Here is a 20,389-nt window from a genome sequence, read left to right as displayed (position 1 = left end):
AGAAGCCAAGTTATATAACATTTTAATGCAATACTTTTTAAAAATCAGAAATAATGCCAAAAAATGCATGATGAAGAAAATATCAAAATTTGAAACACCACCTCCAGGCCTGGACTTCTGCAGATTCTACTGTAGCACACAGTGTAGTGGCCACGAGCACAGCCTCTGGCCAGGCTGCTCTGGTTCGACTACCATGGGATCAGATAATTAGACCATGTGATGAAACCCATCCCTGCCTTTGTGCCCTCATCTGTGAATGGGACAATAACAGGACCCTCACAGGGTGCCATGCAGATTGAATCAATGCTCGGCACATGTCACTATAGGATTGGGGGACAGACATTTATTAGTGTCCCCTTGGTGCAGCATTTACATGTGCCACTTCTCTTAATCTTCCTACCATCCAGTGATATCAAAGTCACCAGCCTGCAGCCTCGGAGGTGCTGAGGCTTGCAGCAGGGAAATGACCTCGCCGGGGTCGCATTGCCAGTCAGTGGCCAAGGCAGGGTCCATCTCACTGTGTGGACAGCTTGGGTTTTGCTGCCTCAGAGTATCGCCCGCCATGCAAACAGGAGGCTGAGCTCACCTGGGGTGGAGAGAGGCACTTGGGACCTGCTTGGCCAGATAACACAGGCCAAGGGAAAGTTTTCTTGGAGAGGTGGAAGTTTGAAAGCAGACAGGGTAGGAAAGGTAGCCTTAGGCAGGACTGAGAACTAGAGGCTTGGTGCGAGGGGTTGGGGGGGGGGCAGTCCCAAGGTCTCCAGAAAAAGACAAAGCCCTCTCCTCTGCCAGCAAGCTGTTTCCCAGTTTGGGCCAGGCTCAAGCATATGACACACAGCACAGGCAGACTAGAAGCCCTGCTTTCCTGCATCCTGCACGAGGCAGCAAGGGGCAGCTGTACAGGAGCCAGGCCAGTCATGCAGCCCTGAGGCAGAGGGGAGCTGTGGAGTTGGGATGCGAGTCACAGGACAGAGCCCAGTCCCAGCTTTGCCACTGCGATGCCTTAACCAAATTATTGCCCCTCTCTGAGAATAGATTTCTCATCAAAAAGGCCCTGGTGATCTCAGTCCCACCCTCTTGCCTTTATGCCCTGACAATGGAAGAGACACAAGACAGTGAGTCAGTGCAGAGTGGCTCCTGAGTGAGCTGAGAACCTGCGGGCTATGTACAGTGAGGGGGCGTGGGGAAGTGCTCCCCGTCTATGCATTGTGTGCACAGAACCTGATGACAAGTCTGCAGTGACCCAAGAGGGGGTTTTCCTCTGACCTTGGAGGCACCAGGACTAGCAATGGCTGTGTGGGCCCAGCCCTCTGGTGTCACAGCCCATCCTCACTCCCCCAGCCCAGATTCATGGCATCACCAGAGCTTTGCTTCGGAACATTTCAGAAGCAGAGAACCCAGGGCACCCTATTCAAGGCTGTCACACTGGAGGGTGACATCTACAGCCTGAAGAAACGGCTGGGTTGCTGATGTTTGGGCTGCTAAACCAACATTCCAGTTTACTCTTTCATCCCTGACTTTCTGTGCAGCTAGGACCTGGTGACAGAGTTGCTGTGATAAAAGTCAAGATGAAAGTCCCCTCCCCTCCCTTGTCAGTGTGTATGGCTGTTCCCCTTTCTGGATTACACCCCGGTTCAGATGCAGCCTTGTTTGCCATCTATATCACAGGCCATAGGGTTGGGGGAGACTAAACTAGATGATACAGAACAGAACAGCAACTTCCTCTGTTTCCCTTTCCATTAAAAAGCCAGTTCCTCACTGCGTGTCAGCAGATCCAAACACTCTTGCTCCTGTGTGTCAGCTAGGACCCTGCCTCAGCCTGGGGCTCCAGGGGAGGGGGGTGCAGGGATGGGGGACAACAAAGCATTCTTGTTCCAGAAACAGAGGCAGGGTGGGGCTAGGCCTTCCTGCCCTCTTCCCACCATTTCCCATTAACAGGAGAGCTTGCAAGTTAAAAGCCAATTGAAAAGGAGTAGTCAGGGTTCCGGAAAGACAGAAGTCTAGTAACATGGAAGCTTTGTGCACGTCTCATTCCATAGCTCACTATAGTTAATCAGAAGTACTGAGGGGTCAGCAGCGTCCTCATTAGGGAAATGCAGCTTAAATCCACCCGAGGTACCAGGACACTCCTATTAGAATGTCTTTAAAAACAAACAAACAAAATTCAGTAAGTGTTGGCAAGGATGCATAGCAACCACAGCTTTGACCCTTGCTAGTGGAAATACAAATGGCACAGCCACTTTGGAAAACAGTTGGGCAGTTTCTGAAAAAGTTAAACACATACCCAGCAATTCTGCTCCTGGGCATTTGCCCCAGAGAAATGAAGACTTACATTCCTACAAAAACCTACACACAAATGTTTACAGTGGGTTTATTTATAGCTGCCAAAACCTACAAACAGCCTGAATGTCCCTCACGGGGTGAATGGGACGTGTCTCCACTGTAAGAAGGAGCACCTGGATGGATCTCGTAGGCCTTACGACAAGTGACAGGGTCCAGGCTCAACAGCTACATACTGTCTGATGACTCTGTTTATATTCTGGAAAAGGCAAAGTTACAGAGACAGGAAATAGATTGATAGTTGCCAGGGATTGGGAGCAGGAGAGCGGCTACAAAGGCGCTTGGGTTTTGCTGCCTCAGAGTATCGCCCGCCATGCATCCAGGAGGCTGAGCTCACCTGGGGTGGAGAGAGACGCCGAAGGGAACTTTGGGGGATAAAAATGTTCTCTATCTTGACTGAGGTAGCTGTCACACAACTGACTATATTTGTCAGAAGGGCACACTAGAAAGAGTAAAACATCTGGTATGTAAATTATACCTCAATAACCTGACATTAAGAATACAAAAACGTCCTGATGTTGAAAGAATACCAACAGAAAAGCAAGAAGCAGAGGTTTCAGTCCTTTCCTGTTTTTATTTAGTGCAAAGGGGATACGACTACATGGTGAATTGCAGTAATAACTCCACTGCTCAGTTTTTTACTTTTCATGGCTTTGCATTCATATGTATCATCTCACTTTATGTTCACAACAACTCTCCACAAGGGAGCAAAGAGTAGCAGTGTTTTACAGGTGCTGAAAGCAAGATTCAGAGAGGTTCACTCCAGAAGTGGCCACAATGCAAGTTCTGCATGTCTGACTCCAAAACTCACATGCTTCTCCTTAACTACACCCTTTCCTTCCTAGGAATGTTAGAGGTTTGGGACAGAATCAAAGCTCCTATGAATGTAAGCCACACTCACTCGGTGGCACTCCCAGCCTCCGTCAAGGCTGTGTTGGTCAAGTGTGAAAACTGCTCCCAAAATTCACTTTTCCATCCAATTAAAAAAACAATATTTATAAATAACCATTCTGTCAAATTGGCTGAATTAACAGACAAGGTGGGTCAATTATAAAAAGGAAAAGGATACCCAAAAGAATTGAAAGCAGGAGATCAACAGATTATTTGCCATAGCAAAAAGGTGGAAACAATCCAAATGTCCATCAAGAGATAAATGGGTAAACAAAATGTGGTATTTAGAGACAATGGAGTGTTAGTCAGTCTTAAAAAGGAAGGGAATTCTGACACAGGCCACAACATGGATGAACCTTGAGGACAATATGCTAAGTGAAATAAGCCAGACACAAAAGGATAAATACTGTATTACTGCACTTACATGAGTTACCTAGAGTAGTCAAATTTATGCAGACAGATAATTGGTGATTGCCAGGTGCTGGAGAGAGGGGAGAATAAGGAGTTAATGTTTAATGGGGACAGAGTTTCAGTTTTGCAAGATAGAAAGAGTTCTGGAGATGGGTGGCAGCAATGGTTATACAGCAATGTGAATATACTTAACGCTCCTGAACTGCACACTTAAAAATGACTAAAATGGTAAATTTTATGTTGTGTATATTTTACCACAAGAAAATAAATAAATACATACGTAAATAGATAAATGTAGGTTAAAAGAAGAGGATATAATTCCTCCCGATTGAGGACTATTGAGTTCTTACTCGGCCCTGGGCCCTGTGCTGAGTGCTTCGCATCCACAGCTAATTTATTGTCCCTGAGCCCAAGGCACATGAACTGCAGGGACTGTTCTGACCTCCCTTAGAGAAGAAGAAACGGAGTCATCATTGAGTTTCGGCAGCATCCCCAGCATAATGCACCTGGTGTTTTCCAAGGTGGAACAAGGATCCCCCTCTGGTGCAAGACTTTGGTCAACGTTTGCCACACACACAGGTGTTAGAAGGATGAGGAGGGCTGTTATAGAGGCTCTGTCCACACCTGGGTGAACTCTGGGCAGAGGGGACAGACATAGTGTACAAGGGGAGACACAAATGAGACAGAGGCAAGCTCAGAGAGTCTCGCACTACATGGGCCCCAAGAATGTACAGAAAGTGGGCAAGAGTGCTGGAATTCCTGTAGGACAGGACCCGAGAGCACGGTCCACGGAATGTACAAAGAAAAGGAACAATGAGCAAACATGGAGACTAACATCAAGGGAATGACAGTCTCAAGGCTTCCATAAGGCTCCATGAGGAAAGAGTTGACAGGAGTTCAATACACTCTGGGACTTCCCGTTGACAGGCCTTGCCTGGCTCGGCAGCCAGCCTTCAGGTGGTGCTGGGAGGCCAATAGTCAGGCTCTTCAGCCCACAACCTGCCCTCTAGGAGAAGAAGGTCCTGAAGGCAGCAGCCCTGCAACTTTGACATGTATCGGCCTTGCCTGAAGAGATTGAAACCCAGGTTCCTGGTCCCTGCTCCCAGCAGTTCTGAGTCAGCAGGTTTGAGATGAGGCCCAAGAAGTTGAAGCTCTCACAAGTTTCTAGGTGGTTCCAAGGCAGCTGGCCCGGGGCCACACCTTGAGGGCCACCAGGGCCACAGCCTGGGGACAACCAGCAGCCATAGCTTGAAGACAGCCACCGCTTGAGGTTCACCAGGAATCATGCCTTGGCAGCAACCACACCTTGAGGACCACCAGAGGCCATTCCTTTGGGACCACAAAGGAACGTGACTTGGGGACGAACAGCAGCCATACCTTGGGAACCCTCAGGGGCCACCCCTTGAGCACCACCAGGGGACCACGACCCAAAGCGATGCCTTGGAGAGGGCCTGGGGAAGCAGAAATGTCTTGTCATTTAGATTATATCTAGCGTTGCCGCAAGCCTTGAGCAGGAGTGTTATGCTCAAGAGCTAGGCTCCAGGGCAAGAATAAGAACACACGCGGGGACAGCATGGCAGTGGCAGGTGGGGAAACAGTAGCCCTGAAGACAAGGGCTGGGATGGCAGAGGAGTGGTCAGTGCCAGAGGCGCCTGAAGGCTCTGATACACAGCTCCAGGGCAAGGACCAGGGCTCAGCCAGAAATCGCCTTGGTGCTGCCCCCACCTCCTACATCAGCCAAGGGCTAATAATGCCTGTAGGCAGAGAACAACCAAGCCCAGGGCCCTACATCCTGCCTCAAATGACTCAAGAGAGGCAGAGACGGCTCAGGTTGTTTCCAGAAGTTCAGGAATTCCCCTGAAGACTGTGATGCGGACTCCAATTGCCTGGAACCAGGCAGGTTGAGCCACACCTTCTACGGCCTCAACACTTCCTTTTTCTTATTCTAGTCCATGCCCTCCTTGTCAGCACACACCTCTGTGGTTTTTGCAACAGCAACAGAATATAGGAACTCACAGTATCCTGCAGAAGCGGCCTGGTTTTGTATCTCGTTATGTGTACTGACTTCCACATTGCCAAAAATGTCCAGGGAGCAGTTCCCCTGGGCAGAACCTTGTAGCTTAGCTGCAACTGAGCTATTCCTATTGATACAGACATGGGCTGGTGACAGCACAGGTAACAAGGAACCCAGCCCCCGTAATCGGAGCCTCTCCCATGTGAGAGCTGGTCCATGGCTCAGTCTCCACTGGAATGTAAGGAAATGCTGCTTAAGTTAGAATGGACATAACTGGATGAGCATCTACCAACAGAGCCATTGATGTTCTCTAATCTTAGAAAACTTGTAAAGTAGGCATTATTACACCCATTCTACAGATGGGAACATTTGTAAAACTCACAGAAATTGAGATTCAGAGAAAAAAGGTAACTTATCTGAAATCAAACTGCTAATCAGCATCAGAATCAAGGTCAGACCCAGACTTCTCTAACCCCAAAGCCCCCACCTCTTCCACCACTTCTGCTTGGCTTAACATAATAGTGGTAAGAATAAACCCCAGGTAAGAGCTGGAAGCTCTTATGGCCAGCAGCACTGCAGGGAGCCCTCGCTGGACTTGCCAAGTTTTTGCTAACCCCTAGCCATAGGGAGTCTAGAGCCAGGCCTGCTTCCTGGCCCCAGCTCACACCACAAACAAGCAGGCACAGAACAAGGTGTGTGGCCTGGCCCGCCCCCCAGGGAAGGGCTGATCCCTGGGTGCCACTGGGCCAAGGGTTTGTTAACCCAGGCACAAGGTGAGTACCAGCTGGATAGTCACTCCCTGGGCTCACACCAGCAGGGCACCCAATGTTTGTCCCTCACCCTCCAGGCTAGGCCACCAGAGCGATAGCTCTACTCGGCTTCCTCTGAGTGGTGGGTCTTTTAATTCTTAAACATGTAAGGAGCAGAATTGTCCCTGATCCACATCCTGGATTTTAAGCTCAAAATCAGGGGAGCAGGGGCACCAACAAGGAAGCAGACACAGTGGGGTGGGTGTTGGGCAGGGAGGTGCCTGGCTGTGGGCACAGAGGAGGCTCATGGCCCAGCCTGGGGAGGAGTGGTGGTATGGAAGGGCTTCTCAGCAAAGACAGTCCCCATGATAGGCAGTGAAGAATGAGGAGGAGGTGCTCTCAAAGCCAAGAAGACAGAGACTTCACACAGCATGGCTGCTCGGGAATGTAGGTGGTGTTCACAGAGGAGGGAGCACTGGGACCAGAGGTGGAGGGACGGTACACGTAGTGAAAGGACCATGAACGACAGTAGCGGACATGGCCCTGGTCCCATGCATGTGGTGCTGACAGTCACTGGGGGCTGTCAACAGGGAATGACATGGAGAATGAATAGCAGCCTCCTGCTAGGTGCTGGGCCTGCCCAGAGGGCCCAGACCTGGCCTCAGGTACAAACAGCCTACAGGGAAAGGAGGCAGGAAAAGGGATGCTATAGTGCCGTGACTGAAAAACGACCATTGGAGCAGGAATCCACTGCTAAGGGGACAGAGGGAAGAAGCTGGTTATTGAGGGTAACATGGGGTGGGGTGAGGGTAAGGATGGTAGGAGGGGCTTTGGAGAGGGAGCCTAAGGGGAGAAGAAATAAGCCTGCAGACAGATTAAAGTGTTCCCCACAGAGGGACACACAGGGAGGGAGAGGTGAGACTGCACTGCACGTGGTTTTGGGCCACTGTGGGGGATGTGGGGTGGGAATAGGGTGGAGAGCCTGGACAGAGCCTGGGTCCCAACGGTCTCCAGATGCTGAGCTGCCTGTGTTCCACTCCTCCCCCTCCAATCCCAGGAGGAGTGAAACCACTGAGAACTTTGCTGCATCCTTTATACTTCTCAGGTCATTTGTTGAGGTCCCAGAGAAAAGAAGATTTCCAGGATTATTAGTTAACACCATTATCCAGGTTCGCTTACTGAATTTCAAGTATGATTTGGTCTGAAAATACACACAACAATCACTAAACTTCTGAATGTACCTAGAACTATGCTGTGGGGACAGAGCCCCAGAAAGTAGTTTACAGGCTCTCGGCCTCACATGGAAGGGTGCTGGCTCGGGTGGTGAATGGCCATCGACTGTGGCTGATTGGCCGTCGGCTGTGGCCGGTTAGCCGATTGGCCACTGGTATAACTGCCGAGGAGAGCGGAAGAGGAGAGCCGAGAGAGAGGAACAGAGGAGAGAGTGGAGAAGAGTCGTCGGTCGGTTGGCGGAAAGGCGGACGGCAGGTCACGCGTCCGGTGGGCCCAGCCTCCGGTGAGACCATAGTGGTATGACTCCCCTACCTATGGCTCCGTGGGTGTTCCTTTTCGGCCTCACCATATCCTGCGTTCCTGTGTGGGGAGCGGGAGCAGAGACCCCACAGGCCGCCCCGCCTGAAAGATGGTGCGGCGAGAAGGCCTCCGCGCACAACAAATGGTGCAGCGAGCAGGGTCTCCCGCCCGACAAATGCATTCCTGGCTTGTAAGGAATTAAACATCTCTTAATTCTCTCGCTATTAATTAAAAAATTAAAAAATTAATTAAAGACTTAATTCTCACAGATCAAAGAAGAAAACACAGCAAAATGAGGGCACAAACCACCTATATCACACATAGAGTTAACTGTTTTCTTGGGCTGCCTGTCCTCTACTATGCCAGACAGAACTAGATCCAGAAAATTCTGCATTTAGGTTAATGAGAAAAAGAGACACTTTCAGATGCAACTTTGTTCATGATGCTGTTTCACTGAAGTGCAGAGCAAGGAAATGGTGCTGGCAGCGGGGAGGCGGGGCATCAGTAGTGAAAGTCACCTGTGCACGCACGGGCTGTGGAGTCAGGCAGAGCATTTTGTGATTCGTAATTTGATCATTTTTTTCCCAGTAACTATAGCCTATAACTGCACACTCATCACTTTCTTCTTCGTGTTATCATTATTCATGAATATGCTGTATCTTTCTCATGCCTGTATTTCCTCCATTGTAAGTTTTGATCAATTATAAAATGCCACAATTATTTAGTGAATTGGGGGGATCACCACATTAAATAGTCAAAAATGAGACTATTCCAACATTTTAAATTGTGTGAGGAAAGAAAGATTTCTTGGAAAGAAGGTGATACTTTAAATAGGTGATGGGGGGTGGGAGGAGCCGGGATGTGATCCCTTCCTACAAAGGGAAGCAGTACAATGACTCTGAGGAGTAACTGCCCCTGTTTTCCCCTGTCCCAAGATGAAGCTATGGGCCCATTTCAGTTACCCCTGATATGGTCAATATGTCATTGACATAATGAAATGTTTCCTGGAGACAGGTGCGTAAAAGGAAAAACTGAAATAAACTAAGGCTGTGTTCTTTATGATTGCAGTGTAGTGCCCCTGGTTCGTTTGGGCTTTTGCTTTGGAATGTCTGGGCGTTTGTCCATCCTGATTCTCCTGGCTCTTTTCTCATCTTTGCACACCTCAAAGACTGGCCGGACCCGCGCAGCTGCTGCGCATGCGCTCGACGCACTGCACCCTGGCAGGAGCCTCCGGGCTTGTACAGGAGCGTCTGCGGAGGAGCAGGCATCCTGTTGGTCACTCCTCCGCATCTCCGGCTGCAGCGCCTTCTTAGTCACTGCCCTCCTTCTGCTCCTAAAGGACCCGCACTCTCAAAGCAGAGACACGAGACAAATTGCTGCAGGGTTCTTCAGCCCTGCCTTTATTACACGCATCCCCCTATCCTCTGCCTTCTGCAGGTGGGGCCCTCTCTGATTGATCTGGTCCACACTCAGAGACCCAGGGGAAAGCCCTGTGAACTCATTGTGACATGTTGTGGGGACAGAGCCAGGAGTGCAGTTTCCAGGCTCTGGCCTCACGTGGAAAGATGCTAGCTCAGGTAGTAAATGGCCATCAACTGTGATTGGATGGCCATCAGCTGTGGCTAGTTGGCCATCCGCTGTAACCAGTGAGCCATTGGCCACGAATATAACAGCAAATGGGGGCCTAGCAAGAAGATGGTGGCTGAGCTAGCAAGGTGGTAGTGTACTGGTGGCGCAGTGGTGTGGCGTCCTGGCGTGGCGTGGCAGAGTGTAGATTACTGATTGCAGAGAGGTGAATTGCAGCTAGCAAGTGAGATTGGTTGGCAGAGAAAAGTGGACAGCGGGTTGCGGATCGTGTGACTCCTGCCTCCTGTGTCTCCAACCCAGCCGCCAGCGAGAATACAGTGGTATGACTCCCCTATCTATGACTCCGTGAGTGTTCCTTTTTGGCCTCACCATATCCTGCGCTCTTATGTGGGGAGCAGGACCAGAGATCCCGCCTGACACCCTGCATGACACATGTTTCAACATTATTAACTGCCAATATGTGCTGGTAAGGTGGGACTTCCACCCAATATGGGTTGGCTTCCCTCCCATATTGACTTTATAACCCAATTTCTTCATGTGTACATAGCTTTATTTATCTTTGAGTGTATGTCTTATATTTTGTGCATATCCTTTAAAAAGCTGATATTGGAGTGCTACTTGGGCAATTTTATTATTATACTGAAAGCACAAAAATCGATTACCTCCCCCTTTTATGCATACCACTTTTCACCTTCAAGCATATTTTACTTGTAATTGATGTGAAAACCATTGTGGGGACAGAGACCCAGAAAGCAGTTTCCAGGCTCTCAGCCACACATAGAAAGGTGCTGGCTCAGGTAGTAAATGGCCATCAACTGTGATTGGATGGCCATCAGCTGTGGCTAGTTGGCCGTCAGCTGTAACCAGTGAGCCATTGGCCACTAATATAACTGCTGTGGGTACGCTAGCAGAAAAAATGGGGGCTAACAAGAAAATGGTGGCTGAGCGAGCAGGAGCAGATTGCAGAGAGGCGGATGCCGCCAGAGAGAATATAGTGATATGACTCCCCTACTTATGGGTCCATGGGTGTTCCTTTTTGGCCTCACTGTGTCCTGCGTTCTTATGTGGGGAGCGGGACCAGAGACCCTGTAGGCTGCCCCGCATGACTCCCCGCATGACAACCATTTAATTGCATTAATGTATCATCATATTATAAACATGTTCTATGTTGTTCTTTTCCTTACTTTATCAGCTTTAATGACCATGAAGCATTCTCTCGGTCAGTCTCCCATAACAGACTCACTCATTTCCTAATAACTGGATGGTGAGGGTGTCTCCATTGCTATTATGGGCAATGCTGGGGCAAAGGACACCCACACAATCATTTAGTTTCCTGTGAATCATCTGTAAAGGTGAATTCTCAAAAGAAGAATCAGTCATTAGGCCAAAAAGGAAGAGCAGTTTTCACACTTGTCTCAAATGGGGTAGTGTTGCCAATTGCAAAGTACATAGGCTTTAACACCAGGTGGAACTAGGCTCAAATCCCAGCTCAATTACTTAGTACCCTAGGAAAGAAAGACCTTACATCTCTGAGCCTCCATTTTCTCACCTGTAAAATGGGAGTGATGAAACTGATCTCATTGTGGGGACTGAATGTGATTGCAAATAGCAGTGCCCTATGCAGTGCCTGGTTTATTGTAAGGACTAAATCCATTCTTCTTGCCCTCCATACTTTCTCCTGGAAATTATTTGAGAGAGGCTTTTCACTTCTCTAACATCTCATCCTTCTTGAACCATGTTCTCCACAAAAGCCTCTGGCTAAGGAACAAGACATATCTTCCTCCGAAGGGTGCTGCCCAAACGAAATATAAAGTCAACCACAAATTCAAGCATCATGCATAATTTTAAATTTTCTAGTAGCCACATTTAAAAAGTAAAAATAAATAGGATAAATTAATAAAACCTATTTAATTAAATATATTTGAAAATGTATTTTGTTAACCCAATGTATCAAAAATATTATCTTTTTAATACGCAATCAGTATTTTTAAGTATTAATGAGATATTTTACATTTCTTTTTCTTGTTTGTAATATCTTTGAAATCTGATGTGCATTTTACAATTACAGCACATCTCAATTCAGACCGGCCACATTTCAGGTTGGGCCATCGGGTAGCCCAGGTCTAGACTTTGAGATTCAGGCTTTTAGCAGGTGAGCAGATGTTTCAAATGGGATCATCAGCCACGGATTTGGGGATGTTGCCTAGAGACATTTCAGATGCAAAATACATTTTGCTGGTTTGCAGCACTTGGAGAGAGATAACAAATGCAAGGTCTTAGTTATAAATAAAATGGATAGCATCTCTATAGTGTGGCTCAAGGAATTCTGAGGGAGCCCATCTTCCCCCTTTCCCTCTATCATAAGGTATCGCCCCTCTCCCCCAGGAGACCAAGCTGCTTTGCCTTTCTAACATGAAGGTCCCTTGGGGAAACAGGGAGCCAAGGTTTCATTTCTCCACTTAATGTCTAAAAGGCATCTCCACCTTTATATGTTTAAACATATATTCTGGAATAATGACCACCTTGCACATGTGCTCCTTCTCCTTTGACCCAGCTCAGTAAATGATAACTCCATTCTCCTGTTTCTCTAATGCCATCTTCAACTTCTCTCTCCCATGCCCTACACTTAAAACATCATCAAATCTGATTCTCAGAAAGTATCTAGAATCTCACCACTTTGACCACTTCTCACTACCTCTACTGCTATCACATTACCTCTAGCCTGGATATTACAACAGCCTCTTAACTGATACTTCCTTCTCCCCTTGCTCCCCATAAAAGAGCTAAAATGATTCTTTTTTTAAACGCAAGCATACATCAGCTAGACTAAAAAGGATATATTTTTAAGGACAATTGAAATGATATAAAAATATAAGCTACTTAGGAATAAATCTAGACAAAATATGCACTATTTTCATAAAGAAACTTATACAATTTTATTTAAATGCTTTAAAGCAGACCTAAATAAATGAGGAGACAAACCACGTACATGAATTGGAAGAGTCATTTTCACAAAGATATCACCTCCCTCCAAATTATATTTTTTAATCAAAACATAGCTTTTTCATTGAACCTGAAAAGCTGATTCCAAAATTCTTATGAAGGAAGAAAGTAAAGAATATCAAGACATAATGGAAGAAGAAGGAAAGAAAAGAAGAGCTGCTTTCCAGATATCAAAATTTGTTATAAGCCTACAGTTAATAGTGTTATGTGGTGTTGGTAAAGGAATGAACGAATTGACAGAATAAAAAAGCAGACCCCACATACATGACAGTTTGATTTACAACCGAACTGCTGCAGATCAGTGGATAAAGAATAGCCTTTTAAACAAATGGAGCTGACTCTTGATTATCCACATGGGAAAAACAAAATGAAATAGAATGTTCCCCTTATCTCACACCATACAGAAACATCATTTCCAGATGAGACTAGAGACAAATGTAAAATTCAAAATTATTTTTACATTTTTTAAATCATGTAAGAGAATAATTTTATCACTTTACAGTGAATAATTCCTTAGATGACACATAACAAGTGTATATCATAAAGGAACATATAGATAAATTAAGCTCATTTAGAATTAAGAGAAATTTGGTCATTAATAGAAATCACCAAAAAAAAAAAAAAAAGGAGATAAGGCACAAACAAGAGAAAAATATTTACAACGTACATAAATGACAAAGAATTAATATCTGGATATGTATTGAATAATGGCAAATAAATAGGATAAAAGACAGATGACCCCATATAGAAATGGGCAAGATTTGAACAGAAAAAGGAATACAGATGACCAATAAACATATAAAAGAATGCCCAACTTTAGTAATTGAGGAAATGCAAACTTAAAAACAGTTTGATTGCTTTGTGTTTTCACTGGATTGACAAAAATTAAAACTGACAACATCAAATGTTGGAGAAGATGTGGAGCAATGGACTCTTTTACACATTGCCGATGGGTGGGGAAAGTGATACACCACACTGTATTATCAAATGAGGCTGAAGATGTATATACCTGTGACCTACGAATTCCAAGCCTAGAGCATATTCCCTTGGGAATTCTGGAGCGTGTCCTAGGTGCTGGAGCACCTAGCAGTTTATAACAGGCAAAACAAAAACCTAGAAATATCCCACGGGCCCACCAGCAGTAGCTTGGGGAAGTATATTGAGATATATTTCTGTATATACAGCAATAAACACGAATAAATTTGAGGCACATGCAACAACATGAAGGAATTTCAGAAACACAATTTTGAGTAAATAAAGCAAGCCTTAAAAGAATATTTAATTCCTATTTACAAAGTTCAAAAACATGCAAAACTAAATAATGCATATTTAGCAATTTAAATGTACGACGTAAAATTATAAAACAAAAACAAGGGAACAGCAGCCCAAATTCGGGACAATAGTCTTTTTCTGACGAGAGAGAGAGAAGGACAGTAATCGGAGAACTTCAAAGATGCTGATGTTCTCTACAAACAGCACGGTGGCAGCACACAGGGCCAGTGGCATGTTTATTCCATATACCCTACACATGTTTTCTAAAAGTTCTTTTCTACCTAGTCAACATTTAAAAGCTCCCCAAGTAGTGGAGCAGACCCCAAGTCCTCACACTGGACAGGAGGCCCTCCCTGACCTGACCCCAGCCCATCCCTCCCTGGCAGTCACCTGCACCCCCTCACCGCTCTCTGCTACACTGGCCTCCACCTGCCCCCATGACTGCACATTGACCTTCTCCAGTCCTCTGCCAACATTGCTTCTCAGAAACCCACAGGGCTCAGGCCCTCCCTTCTTTCAGGTCTGCCCACAGAAGGCGCGTAACTTCCCAGCCTCCTGTCCCCACTCACCACCCCATTTCAGACCATGGCACCGAGCACCACTGACTCCTGGCCACTGACCCTATTCCTTTAACAGTGTCTGGCAGGAAGTGGCTTTCAGTAAATATTTGTTGAACAATTAAATGGATGACTGTGCAGAAAATCATAATAAAATTGAAATGTTCCATGGAAAGGGCAATACATGAAACCCTTAGTTACCAGATTAACTCCTCATCGCTTCAGAGAGGTTGGGAAAAAGGATTGGTTCAGCATTCTCTAAGGTGGGACTTCAAGGGAGAGGAGGAGAGTGAATTCTCAATGAACTAGGTGGTCCTGCGTATTAAGAAAACACTGGCATTTCTAAGGTTTAATGTGGTAATTCAGATGAGGAAGGGGAGACCCAAAGAGGCACCTACTTACCAGACCCCCAGGAGTGACCACAGGGCCACGATAGAGCCAGCTCTCCTGGTGACCAGTCTGAAGTGGCCCCCACTGCTCACTACCCTTCAGAGGCCTACACTGGGGCCGGGCAGCAGAGTCTCACAGTCAGCCCCACCTTTCCATCCCTGGACACTTGGCACAGACAAGCCCAGTTCAGCCTCCCTAGGTGTGCTAGGTCACCTTCCTTAGCAGAACCACGAGAAAGGGCTTGACTTGAAGCCAGAGAATGAGCAGAGGTGCTGGGGCCTGGCCTGGCTCAGCAACACCCACAGTGACATCAGAGTGACCCTGACCACATGTGCCACCCACCCTGCACACACTTCCTTCTCATCAGCTTACCTCCTCTCCCACATTCACAAACCCAGATCAGGCACTGGTAGTCACATATGCTCCCATGCTTAGTTTCCCAGGAGGCGGCCAGTAGGCCCCGCCCCGACAGACAGGACCCCCATGCTCACCTATGGGCTGGCCTGGTGTGTCCAAGAACAAGGTAACTTACCCAGAGGTGTGTTGGTCAGGGTCCGCAGACGTCAGATGTCATGGGCAACCCCATACCCAGCCGCCGCCCCTCAGGCCTGAGGGAAGAGGACGTGGCCCAGCGTCGTCAGCCTTGAATGGTGTTTCACTATGAATCACTCAAGCTGGGTCTTTGCTCATTTCCTGGAGAAAGCAGAAGTGGAGAGTCAGCAGATGCCTGATTCTGCCCACTCCCCACACATTGACAGAGCTGCTTGAGTTCTGGTGGGTGACTCAGGCCTGCAGAAAAGCCCCTTGGGGCAGTAGCTCAGTGGTAGTTAGGGCTGGGTGGGGATAAGGACAAAGAGGAAAAGTTTCTAAATAATGGACACGGACTTCAGCTCTGTGCCATCAGGCTGGACTTCTTGTTCTCTCAGACCCACCTAACTTCTCTGAGCCTCCAGTAAAATGTGGAGAATAATGGTGTTTAGGTGAATTTAATTAGAAGTATGTCTGTGGACATTGCATGGACACATCAACCACTTCTTTGTCAACCCAGAGAGAGCTTTTCACTTGAATCTCTTTCTCTTCCATCTTCAGGCCTAACTTATACCACCAATGAAGGGAGTTCTCCAGGATCAGATGGCCAATCATGGGTAACATTGAAGCAATGATGAAAGAAAAGTTTAAATAATAGGATGAAGTTCTCTGAAACTCAGTATCAAAATTCTTTTTCCTTTGGGTTCATTAGGCTGAATCTTTTCATAGCATCTATTTATTTCATCTATGAAAAGCCAGCCAACCTGTCCGTTCAGACACAATACCTCCCTGTGCCACAGGAGCAAGAGGAATTGTTGCCATGATAGCCTGATCCTTAAAGCCAGCTCCTCACCTGTTTCTAGCTCACACCAGCTGACCATTTATGAGCAACTAGTAGTGAAAGGCAACGTCACCTGTTATGGAAGGCAAAAAGCCTCTGAGATGGATTCAAAGAGGAAAACAACGTTTGTAACGAAACCTCAGCTCTCACCAATGCAAACTTGCCGGTGAACAGCAGTGAAAGTAGAAGACCTTACCTATTCAGCTGAAGACCTGGACCACGTGTCCACGCTGACCCCACGCACATTCCCTGCAGGAGGCAGGGGTTCCAACATTTCTGCTCAACTTTTCATTTCTCACTCCACTGTCCATGGGTGGAAAGGAAGTGAGAATGGGAGGTGGAGGGTGCACAGCACCGCAGGGCCCTGCAGAGCACCCTGAGGCATGCGTGCAGCAGTGTGCGCCGCAGCCCGAGGGCCGCCTTGTCAGGCCAGAAGGGGCTCCAATATTTTTTTAAATAACAAAGCTCAAACCGTGCTTACACTATCTCCAAGATCCACTGCACTATAGTGGGTACAATTATGGGGGGAATGGCAGTTAGTACAAGACTTCCCTAAGGAGAGACCTGCCTTTGTTGACTAAAGATGATAGGTCAGTAGAGACTGCAATCTTGGGTTGAAATTCTCACTACTACATTAAGACAACTGAACATCTTTAAGTCTGTTTCTTATTTGTGGCATGGGACTAATGCGATGCTGTAAGAAACAAATCAAGCAATATTTACAAGAAGATTTTTAAACCATAAAAAGGGCTATAAAAATGTGAGATTATTATTGAGAGAGTTACCCACACGAAGACACTGAAGCAGCCAGGGCAACTAAGAACTGCTCATATAAACATGTGTTTTTGTTGAGAGGAAATGTGAGATTCTGTGATATTTTTTTTTAAAGTGTCTAAAAATAACGATTATACTTCCGCTTCCAGTTATGACAGGCCATACCCTCCTACAGAAACCAATTCTAAAATGGAACAAATATGTGAGACAACCTTTTTCAGGCAGTGAATAGCAGGCAATGTAAGACTGTGGTCCTTGAGATAAGAAAAACATACAAGGTAAGTCCCACAATTGCCCTGGGTGTCCTCCTAGGGGTGCCTTTCTGCCAAGGTGCAAGAAGGTGGAACTCCAAAGGCAGTAACTTACCAGAACTACAAGGCATAAGTCAGATAGTTCCAGGCTTCTGAAGGGGGCTGAACTTTTCAGGACAGTGTCCTGAGAAGGTGTGTTGTGTGAGAATTCATCATGTGTGTCTTTAGCCAAGGGTTGCCTATACTTGCATGGGGTGAGACTCCAAGAGACCTAGCAGCGATCACCTGCTCCAAGGCTGAGAACTCAATGGCGATAACAGAGATTGGGATAATCACTGAGATTATCCCAAAGTGTTAGGAATGTTGGAGTTCCACCTCATCCACACTGGAGAGACTTCACTAAGCATCTTGGGATTTCATTTTTATACTCCAGAAAGACCACACCTGAGAAATAAGAACCATACCCTAGAACAAGAGCCATGAACTAGGAACAAGCTTCAAATTGAAATAGAATAACCCTAACAAAGAATAATAGCAAACCGGGCAGAACCAAAAGGATATTTAACTGCCAACCAGAAAACAAAACTCATCATCCTTTAAAGGAAGAAAACATAATATGTCCCTTCATATAACATCCACACTGTCCAACTTACAACTAAAATTAGTAGAAATATGAAGAAACAGAAAAATGTGACCCCTAAGGAGAAAAATAGGTAGCAATAGAAACAGACCCCAAGATGAACCAGATGCTGGAATTACCACACAAGGACTTTAAAGCAGCTATTAAAAATATTTTCAAAGACTTAAAAGAAAAGATATCCATAATAATTGTAAGGTGAGAAATTTCATCAAGTAAGTGGAAAATATAAGAAAATTGAATGTAAATTCTAGAACTAAAAAGTATATCTGAAATGAAAATTTTCCTGGTGGGCCAAAAGCACATTGTTGATTAAAAAAAAATTTTAAAGTTCAAGTTAATAAACTTGAAGACCAATCAACCAATCAATAGAAATTATTCAATCTGAAGGACAGAAAGAAAAAAAGATTGAATAACAGTAAACATGTACTCAGTTGCATTTGGGACAAATATCAAATGTCATAATATGTGTGTGTCTTGTGTCACAGAGAGAAAGAGGAGCGAGAAGAGGGCAGAAAAACTATTTGAAGAAATAATGTTGACATTTCTAAAGTTTGTTGAAAAACAGCAAATTGCACAAAAAGTTTAGTAAATCCCAAGAAGAACAAAATAGAAAGAAAACCACAATTAGGCATATCATAGTCAAATTCATGAAAATCAAAAATGAAAAGATTATCTTAAAATCAACCAGATAAAGTAAATATTATATATAGGGGAACAAAACACAACCTCGAGCAGATGTTTTACCAGAAACAATGGAAGTCATAAGACAATGGAAAGTTTTCTCTAACATGCTAAAAGAAAAAATCAAAAATTTGTTAACCTATAATGCTTTCGCCAATGATATCTTTGAAAAAAACGAGGATTAAATAAAGTTATTTTCAGATAATGACAGCTGAAATCATTCATCTCCAGAAGACTTGTACTACAGGATATTCAAAAGAGTTTGTGGTTAAAGGGAAAAGACATCAGATGAAAACTTGGACCTACAGAAAGGAAACAAGATCACTATTAATGGCAAATATGTAAGTAAATGTATACAAACTATGTACTTTTTCCATCTTAATTTCTTTAAAAAGACTATGACAATGTAAAGCAAAAATTATAACATTGTACTTTGGAGTTTATAACATATGTACATGAAATAGGTCTGCCAATTAAGTTCGTGAACTTGCCACCTGGTGCTTACATTGGCAGCACTGTACAAACAGCTCGGTACGGTTTCATAACCTTAGTAATGAAATCAGGGACAAGTTAGTCCAAGTTGATGGGGATAATGCCATGAAGAAAACGGCAGTGTACAAATGGATTATACATTTTTCTGAAGGGAGAGAACAGGTCACTGATGAAGAGAGGTCACTGAGGTCAGTAACGAGCAGAACAGACGAAAACATTGCAAAAACTTGTTGAATATTGCATCAAAATCATTGGCTGACTGTGACTAGCATAGCAGACCAAGTAAACATAGATAGAGAAACAAGAAAATCGTAACAGAAAATATTGGCATGAGAAAGGTGTGTGCAAAAATGGTCCCAAAGGAGCTCTTGCATCACAACAATGCACCAGCTCACACGGCACTGTCTGTGAGAAAGTTTTTAGCCAGTAAACAAATAAGTGTGTAGGGGCAGAGCCCCAGAAAGTAGTTTACAGGCTCTCGGCCTCACGTGAAGGGGTGCTGGCTCAGGTAGTAAATGGCCATCAATGTGATTGGATGGCCATCAGCTGTGGCTAGTTGGTCGTCAGCTGTAACCAGTGAGCTATTGGCCACTAATGTAACTGCTGTGGCTACGCTAGCAAAAAGAGAAAATGGGGGCTAGCAAGAAGATGGTGGCTGGGCTGGCAAGCGCAGATTGCAGTTAGGATGGCTGGTTGCGGACAGTGTGGATCCAGCCTCCAGTGAGAGTATAGTGCCACCAGCGAAAATATACTGGTATGACTCCCCTACTTATGTCTCCGCGGGTGTTCCTTTTTGGCCTCACCATATCCTACGTTATGTGGGGAGCAGGAGCAGAGACCCCTCTGGATGCCCCGCAGGCCTCCCTGCACGACAAAGTATATTGGAACACCCTCCCTACTCACCTAATCTGACCCCTAACGACTTCTTTCTTTACCTGGAGGTAAAGGAAATATTGAAAGGAAGACATTTTGATGACTTTCAGGACATCAAGGGTAATATGACGACAGCTCTGATGACCATTCCAGAAAAAGTTCCAAAATCTCTTTGAAGGGTGGACTAGGTGCTGGCATTGGTGCATAGCTTCCCAAGGGGAGTACTGCGAAGGTGACTGTAGTGATATTCAGAATTGAGGTATGTAGCGCTTTTTCTAGGATGAGTTCAGGAACTTAATTGTCAGACCTCATATATATGACAGCAATTGCACCAAAGACGAGGGAATAAATGGAAGCATACTGTTGCAAGATTCTCACATTTTTACATGGAATAATATTTTATTAACTCTAAGTAATAATAAAATTGTGATAAATTGAGGATACATATTTTATTTATAGCTTTGTGACAAAGATATCAGGAAAGTCAAAGTTCAGTTCTAATCAACAAACCCAAACTGAGTATCAATTCTGTGCCAGATCCCAGCTCGACTCTAGAGAAACA

At 45.5% G+C, this 20,389-nt stretch overlaps 1 protein-coding gene across 4 annotated transcripts in view; it reads right to left on the bottom strand.

Moving 5' to 3' along the window:
- The window catches only part of WDFY4 (WDFY family member 4), a 324,112-nt gene extending 307,673 nt beyond the window's left edge, over window positions 1-16,439 (bottom strand). For 2 of the 4 annotated variants that reach the window (XM_074337248.1, XM_074337250.1), the window contains exons 1-2: window positions 16,313-16,439; window positions 15,280-15,440 (exon numbers count right to left, since the gene is read on the bottom strand). The gene's annotated coding sequence lies outside the window, so the exon portion shown is untranslated. Of the gene's footprint in view, window positions 1-14,759; window positions 15,012-15,279; window positions 15,441-16,312 lie in introns of those variants that run through there. The other 2 variants (XM_019730128.2, XM_074337249.1) reach the window with 2 other exon arrangements.
- Between the last annotated feature and the right edge of the window lie 3,950 nt (window positions 16,440-20,389).

The sequence above is a fragment of the Rhinolophus sinicus genome, linkage group LG07 (genome assembly GCF_036562045.2).
Source record: "Rhinolophus sinicus isolate RSC01 linkage group LG07, ASM3656204v1, whole genome shotgun sequence".
Lineage (NCBI taxonomy): Eukaryota > Metazoa > Chordata > Mammalia > Chiroptera > Rhinolophidae > Rhinolophus > Rhinolophus sinicus.
This window is presented reverse-complemented; position numbering and strand designations above follow the sequence as displayed.